This window comes from Eutrigla gurnardus (genome assembly GCF_963514095.1).
Source record: "Eutrigla gurnardus genome assembly, chromosome: 12".
NCBI classification, from domain to species: domain Eukaryota; kingdom Metazoa; phylum Chordata; class Actinopteri; order Perciformes; family Triglidae; genus Eutrigla; species Eutrigla gurnardus.
Window position 1 is genome coordinate 1,001,927 of NC_139926.1, and position 7,619 is coordinate 1,009,545.

The following is a 7,619-nucleotide window of genomic DNA, read 5'->3' on the forward strand; positions in this document are numbered from 1 at the left end:
AAATCAATGGTTCAATTTACTTTATCTGATAGCTGAAATCTCAGCGACAACCAAGCCAAAACAACCAAAATATGTCTCAATTGGTATCAATTGTTAGCCAAGCAAGGCATAGCATTGAATTCAAGCAACTGTGATTAAATTTGTGGATTTCCCAACACAGCAAAACACAGTATTCTCGTATTTACCAATTTTATCCTTATTATGATCAAAACAATTTCATGTCTTTATTCTGTTTACTCTATAAATCTGTACATAATGATTTTTGTGACGACAGGACGCTTAGATCAGTCGTCCTAATTTATACTTCAACTTTCCATCCACTAGATGGTGGAAAAGAGGCACTCGTAATAAATTGATGCAATTTTATTTTAGTCCACCAGGGAGACAAAAAAAATTGAGATTGCCATGTCCAAAACTGACCACCAGAAGAACTCAAATTATAATTTTACTGTTAGCAATGTCAGTTTATACCCACTGGATGGAGACAAAAACTCCAAGTTTACTCAATCACTCGCCATGCGTGACCTCATCAATAATCACCATGCATGTCCTCGATCACTCTTCCATTCACAGGAAATGCTCTCGTAAACATTTATTCAGCTCACAGAAAAAACTCTCGTCTAAAACAGCCAGTCAGTTTATATGGAATTCACCCGAACAACTGACCCTATAGATTCTCAGTCCAGTGGCCAGCCGGTTTGTATGGCATTCATCCGAGCAACAAGCCTCAGTTGGTGGACGTCACTAGGTTTCCCGCAGTTCGCTCCACCAAGACACAAGACATGAGAATCCAGACACTGTTTTGACTACTTTTCTCTCTTCCCACACTCTCACCTTCAACAACCTTGAAGCAACCACAATTCTCACAACCCAGCAAACAAACCAAGCCAAAACAATCTAACACAGAGCAACCAAACCAAGCCACAACAATATAACACAGCTCTCAGCAATTCAACACAGCAATAACAGTATTACACAATATCCAGCGCTTTTTACCCAGACTAGGCCTATTAATTTCTGAGGTTCAAACTCAAGGCCTTTAAACCCAGCTAATTTTTGAGGTTCAAACTCAAGGCCTTTAAATCCAGTTGAAAATGTACTTCCCCACTGTAATCCTATTGATTTAGATGGGGGAATACCTAAGTCAAATGTGCTTCTGAGATTCAAACCCAGGGACCTAAATCGGCTATGCCCCAATTGCTTTAGAGACTCAAACTCGAGGACCACTCAGCTACGCCCCACACTCATATAGCATCAAGGGCGTAACTTTGAGTTGAACATTGGGGGGGTTGAGATTTCCGCCTGTGAAGCAGGTCTCATGCTCTCTCTTTTCTCATATATATATATATATATATACACACACACACAGGGCCTGAAGTTAACTTCTTTGGCCACCACTTCTTTGGTTTTTTACCAGCCCAAATAGTTTGTGCCTAAAATAAAGGTGACCGACTCAGAAAATGCATAAGAATGGTTCTTGAACTTACAGGTTCACCTCTAACCAGGGGTGGATTGGCCATAGGGAGTACCGGGAGTTTTCCCGGTGGGCCGGTCAATAATGGGCCGGCAGTGGCTGCCTTTTTTTCTGTTTTTTTTTTTTGCTGCAGCCCAGGGAGAGAGACATGCACCGGCCCACAGAGCTCAGCTGCAGCCCACAGACACATTAGAGGCCCAGTGGCTTGTCTGTCTAAACATATGTGGCCCTATGATAGGCTACATTTTGTCTGGAGAAAGGAAGGAAGCTGCTTTGTCTCTTGTTGGTAGGTCAGAAACTAATTGTAGATTTGGGCATTGTGTGAGGAAAGCTAGTTGTAACATTTAGTCTTGTGTTGATAGCTTGTTGTTTAAATTCTTGTGAAGCTGTCTATGCTAAGTGAGTAATCAGCTAGTTTCAGCCAGCTCAGCTGTAGTCAATAGAGTTGATTGGAGGGAGGGGTCACAGTCAGTACTTGCGGTAAACTGAGCACTTAAAAGCTTGGCACTACAGCGTCAGGACATCAGAACGAAGACAGCTGAACAAAGACAAGGGAGTCTATCTGTGGGAGTCAAGACAGCTGAACAAAGACAAGGGAGTCTATCTGTGGGAGTCAAGACAGCTGAACAAAGACAAGGGAGTCTATATGTGGGAGTCAAGACAGCTGAACAAAGACAAGGGAGTCTATCTGTGGGAGTCCATCGAGGAAGCCCATTGAGGTAGGCATAACATCTCAACCGCCCCCAGGTCCTTCCTCTGGACCACCTACCCCGATCTACACTTGAATTCCATGGCGTCTCTGTCACCCTTCCTTTCAAACTCAACATCATAGTGATCTATCGCCCACCCGGTCCTCTCGGTGACTTTTTGGTTGAGATGGATGTCCTCCTGAGCTGATGGCACACCACTCGTCGTCCTCGGTGACTTCAACATCCATCCGGGAAAGCTGCATTCATCTGAATTCATTGACTTCTTTTCTGCATTTGACCTTACACTCTCATTTACATTTACATTTAGGTCATTTAGCAGACGCTTTTGTCCAAAGCGACTTACAATAAGTACATTTGTCAAAAGAAGGAAACAAAGAAACCACGACGTATCATTGCCGATGCAGTAAGAGCTAAAAATAGAACAAGTGTTAGGTCCTCATCTGAGTAAAGTAGTACTTCAAGAGCAACAGTGCTACGATCTGAGTGCTATAGGTAAGGTTTTTTTTTTTTTTTTGCGGGGGGGGGGGGGGGGGGGGGGGGTGTCGAGGGAGGGTGTTAGTGGGTCATGCTATGTAGAGTCGAGGTGAAGTCTGAACAGGTGAGTCTTGAGCCTTTTTCGGAAGATGGCAAATGACTCTGCTGTCCTGACATTGGTCGGGAGTTCGTTCCACCACTGAGGCGCCAGAACAGAGAAGAGTCTGGACTTTGCTGAGCGACATTTGTTTGATTTCAGCGATGGTGGTACCAGCCGGCCAGCTGAAGTAGAGGAGCGGAGTGCTCGCTTCGGGGCATGAGGTTTGACCAGTGTTTGAAGGTAGGCAGGTGCCGTTCCATTGATGGCCCTGAAGGCCAGTGTCATCGTCTTGAATTGGATGCGTGCTGCAACAGGGAGCCAGTGGAGGTCACGGAGGAGGGGGGTCACGTGGGAGAATTTGGGTAGATTGAAGATAAGGCGTGCTGCAGCGTTCTGGATACGCTGCAATGGTTTAATCGCATAGGCCGGGAGTCCGGCCAGGAGAGAGTTGCAGTAGTCAAGGCGGGAGATGACCAGTGCTTGGACCAAGAGCTGCGTTGCATCCTTTGTGAGGAAGGTCCGAATCCTGCGGATATTGTAGAGGGCAAATCTGCAGGATCGGGCCACAGCAGTGATGTTGGGGGTGCAGGATAGTTGGTCATCGAGGATTACACCCAGGTTCCTCGCAGTTGAGGAAGGAAATACTGTGATGCCCTCAACAGTGACCGACAGGTCCATGCGAGGGCAGTCTTTCCCTGGGATGAAGAGGAGTTTGGTTTTATTCAGGTTAAGCTTGAGGTGATGTGCAGTTGTCCAGACAGAGATGTCAGCCAGACAGTCCGAGATGCGAGTTGCAATGTGAGCGTCAGAGGACGGGGGAAAAGAGAGGAACAGCTGGGTGTCATCAGCGTAGCAATGGTAGGAGAATCCATGCGATGTGATAACAGAACCTAGTGATCTGGTGTATAGCGAGAACAGAAGCGGTCCTAATACTGAGCCTTGAGGGACACCCATGTCCAGAGAGCAGGGTTTGGACATAGAGCCATTCCATGTGACCTGAAAGGTGCGGTTTGTCAGGTATGATGTAAACCAGGTGAGAGCAGAGTCGGTTATGCCAAGTTCAGCCAGAGTGGAGAGGAGAATTTGGTGGTTGACTGTGTCGAATGCAGCAGATAGGTCAAGGAGAATGAGAACGGAGGAATTGGATGATGTTTTGGCGTCTCGCAGGGACTCGGTCACCGTGAGGAGGGCCGTCTCAGTGGAGTGGGCAGTCCTGAATCCTGATTGGTTAGGGTCTAGGAGGTTCTTCCGCAAGAGATAGGATGACAGTTGGTTGTAGGCAGCACGTTCCAATGTTTTTGAGAGGAATGAAAGAAGAGATACAGGTCTGTAGCTTTGGATGTCAGGAGCGTCAAGGGTGGGTTTTTTCAGGAGAGGCTTCACGATAGCGGTCTTAAAATCCGCTGGAATGACACCTGAGGTGAGGGAGGAGTTGATCAGGGTGGTGAGGAATGGCAAGATGTCGTGTGAGATGTCCTGGAGAAGAGAGGAGGGAATCGGGTCAAGGGAGCAGGTGGTGGCACGGTTAGATGTAAGGTGGTGGCACGGTTAGATGTAAACTACCACCACCTCTCTCTCCCCCTCTCCACCAACTCACCGGGCCGGGAACCAACTTGACCTTGTCTTCACAAGATCCTGTGGCATCTTGGCACTCTCTGTTACCCCGCTCACCGTGTCCGACCACCACTTTGTGACTTTCTCCCTCCCCATGAAGCCCACCACATCCCTCCCCTCTACGCCTCAAACGGTCACCAGCCGCTGCAACCTGAAATCTCTCACTCCCTCCGCTCTCTCCTCAACTGTTATCTCCTCACTACCATCCTCAGAACAGTTCTCCTTCATGCCTACTGAGGAAGCCTCCTCCATCCTGATGTCCTCACTCTCCTCTTCTTTGGACACTCTGTCCCCCAATCTCACGACCTGCGCGATCATCTCCCTCCCCTCCCTGGCTGTCCGAATCTCTGCGAACCAACAGATCATTGTTGCGAGCAGCAGAGAGAAAATGGAAGAAATTGGGCCAGCACAAGGTACTTGCTCACTACCACCACCTCCTCTCTGACTTCACCTCAACTGTTTCGGCAGCTAAATCTGCCTTCTACCTGGCAAAGATCAACTCTTCTGCCTCCAACCCCAGGAAACTCTTCTCCATGTTCTTCTCCCTCCTCACCCCTCCTACCCCTCCCCCCCCTTCCTCCCTTACTGCCGATGACTTTGCAACTTACTTTACCAAGAAAGTAAATTACATCAGCTCCTCATTCACGCCTATTCCCTCCCAGAAGACATCTCCCCCAACTCTGAACTCTGATGGTCTTACCAGCTTTAGCCCCTTCACCTCTGAAGACGTTCACGCACTTGTTACATCTAACCGTGCCACCACCTGCTCCCTTGACCCGATTCCCTCCTCTCTTCTCCAGGACATCTCACACGACATCTTGCCATTCCTCACCACCCTGATCAACCCCTCCCTCACCTCAGGTGTCATTCCAGCGGATTTTAAGACAGCTACCGGGAAGCCTCTCCTTAAAAGACCCACCCTAGACGCTACTGACATCCAAAGCTACAGGCCTATATCTCTTCTTTCATTCCTCTCTAAAACCTTGGAACGTGCCACCTACAACCAACTGTCATCCTATCTCTCGCAGAACAACCTCCTAGACCCTAATCAATCTGGAACAGGACTGCTCACTCCACTGAGACGGCCCTTCTCACAGTGAGTCCCTGCGAGACGCCAGAGCCTCATCCCACTCCTCCGTTCTCATTCTCCTCGACCTATCTGCTGCATTCGACACAGTCAACCACCAAATCCTCCTCTCCACTCTGGCTGAACTTGGCATAACTGACTCTGCTCTCACCTGGTTTACATCATACCTGACAAATCGCACCTTTCAGGTCACATGGAATGGCTCTATGTCCAAACCCTGTTCTCTGGACACGGGTGTCCCTCAAGGCTCAGTATTAGTACTGCTTCTGTTCTCACTTTACACCAGATCACTAGGTTCTGTTATCACATCGCATGGATTCTCCTACCATTGCTACGCAGATGACACCCAGCTGTTCCTCTCTTTTCCCCCGTCCTCTGACACTCACATTGCAACTCGCATCTCGAACTGTCTGGCTGACATCTCTGTCTGGACAACTGCACATCACCTCAAGCTTAACCTGAATAAAACCGAACTCCTCTTCATCCCAGGGAAAGACTGCCCTCGCATGGACCTGTCGGTCACTGTCGAGGGCATCACAGTATTGCCGTCGTCAACTGTGAGGAACCTGGGTGTAATCCTTGATGACCAACTATCCTGCACCCCCAACATCACTGCTGTGGCCCGATCCTGCAGATTTGCCCTCTACAATATCCGCAGGATTCGGACCTTCCTCACAAAGGATGCAACGCAACTCCTGGTCCAAGCACTGGTCATCTCCCGCCTTGACTACTGCAACTCTCTCCTGCGAGACGCTGCAGCACGCCTTATCTTCAATCTACCCAAATTCTCCCATGTGACCCCCCTCCTCCGTGACCTCCACTGGCTCCCTGTTGCAGCACGCATCCAATTCAAGACGATGACACTGGCCTTCAGGGCCATCAATGGAACGGCACCCGTCTACCTTCAAACACTGGTCAAACCTCATGCCCCGAAGCGAGCACTTCGCTCCTCTACTTCAGCTGGCCGGCTGGTACCACCATCGCTGAAATCAAACAAATGTCGCTCAGCAAAGTCCAGACTCTTCTCTAAGTCGCTTTGGACAAAAGCGTCTGCTAAATGACCTAAATATTAATATAAATGTACAGAGGCCCAGTAGTCCCGAAAATGGAGAAAAAACGAAAAGGCGGTGCAGAAAAACTGAGGGAAAAGAAAAAAAGCTCTCGCTGCTGATACCGCTAAGAGCAGAAACATATTAGGCCTAAACATGTTGCGGCGGGTCGCTCTAGGCAGGTGTCGCAGAGGGACAGTGAAAGTGAGGCTCCTGTTGCCATTTTGGTACAGGAGGAGGAGGAGAAGATTGGTGGTGGTGATAGCAGGTGTGTGTGCTAGATAACATGTTGTGGATAAACACTCATTCACTAAATGTTCAGAACCGTTGTCTATGAACTACTTGACATAATAGATCTCTGCATAGTGTGTGGTGTGTTATAACTAAATGTGTTGGAAAATAATATACTATCCTGATTATTTAATAGTTGCTTTTATTAACCATTATTTTCTATTTTCATCAAAGCATGCCACACATTTGCAGATCTATAAGCTTAAAACTCACATGTTGCAATGTGGTGTGGTTTGACCACAGTACCTTGCTATCAGCCTGCCAATGCCATGATCAGTTCCACCACATGAGTGAGTTAAATAAACAAAACTCTTGAATCCAGTATCCTTCTTAAGAGCAAATGAGCAACATAATGTGTAGTCGTCATTTATTTTATTAAAGGCTCCAGAATATAAAGGGATATTATTCAGTAAAGTAGTGTTATTAAGGGCTTGTGTGATTATATGTACAGTACATCAACGGGCCGAGTTGGCACAGTATCTGCGCGCGGAATGTGGTGGGCCAGTCTGGACCAAAAAGTCCAGGGCTGAATTTTTGTCCCAGTCCAGGCCTGCCTCTAACATGGCAGCAGCGTAAAGAGTGTGCTCCCCGACTTTAAATGTGGGACGCCCTGAATAAGTATCAGTAGGCAGATATAGTACGTGACAAATATTGAACAGAGGGGACAAAGAGAATGAAGAGAGGAAAATTGGCCCAAAAGTCTCAAAAACCAGAGTTAAATGTTGACGGAGACGGCGAACAACATATGTTAGCATCGGAGCTAACGGGAGAGGACCACGAGCTAACAGCGGCTGCACGATCGAGGGAGACGAGCCAGAGC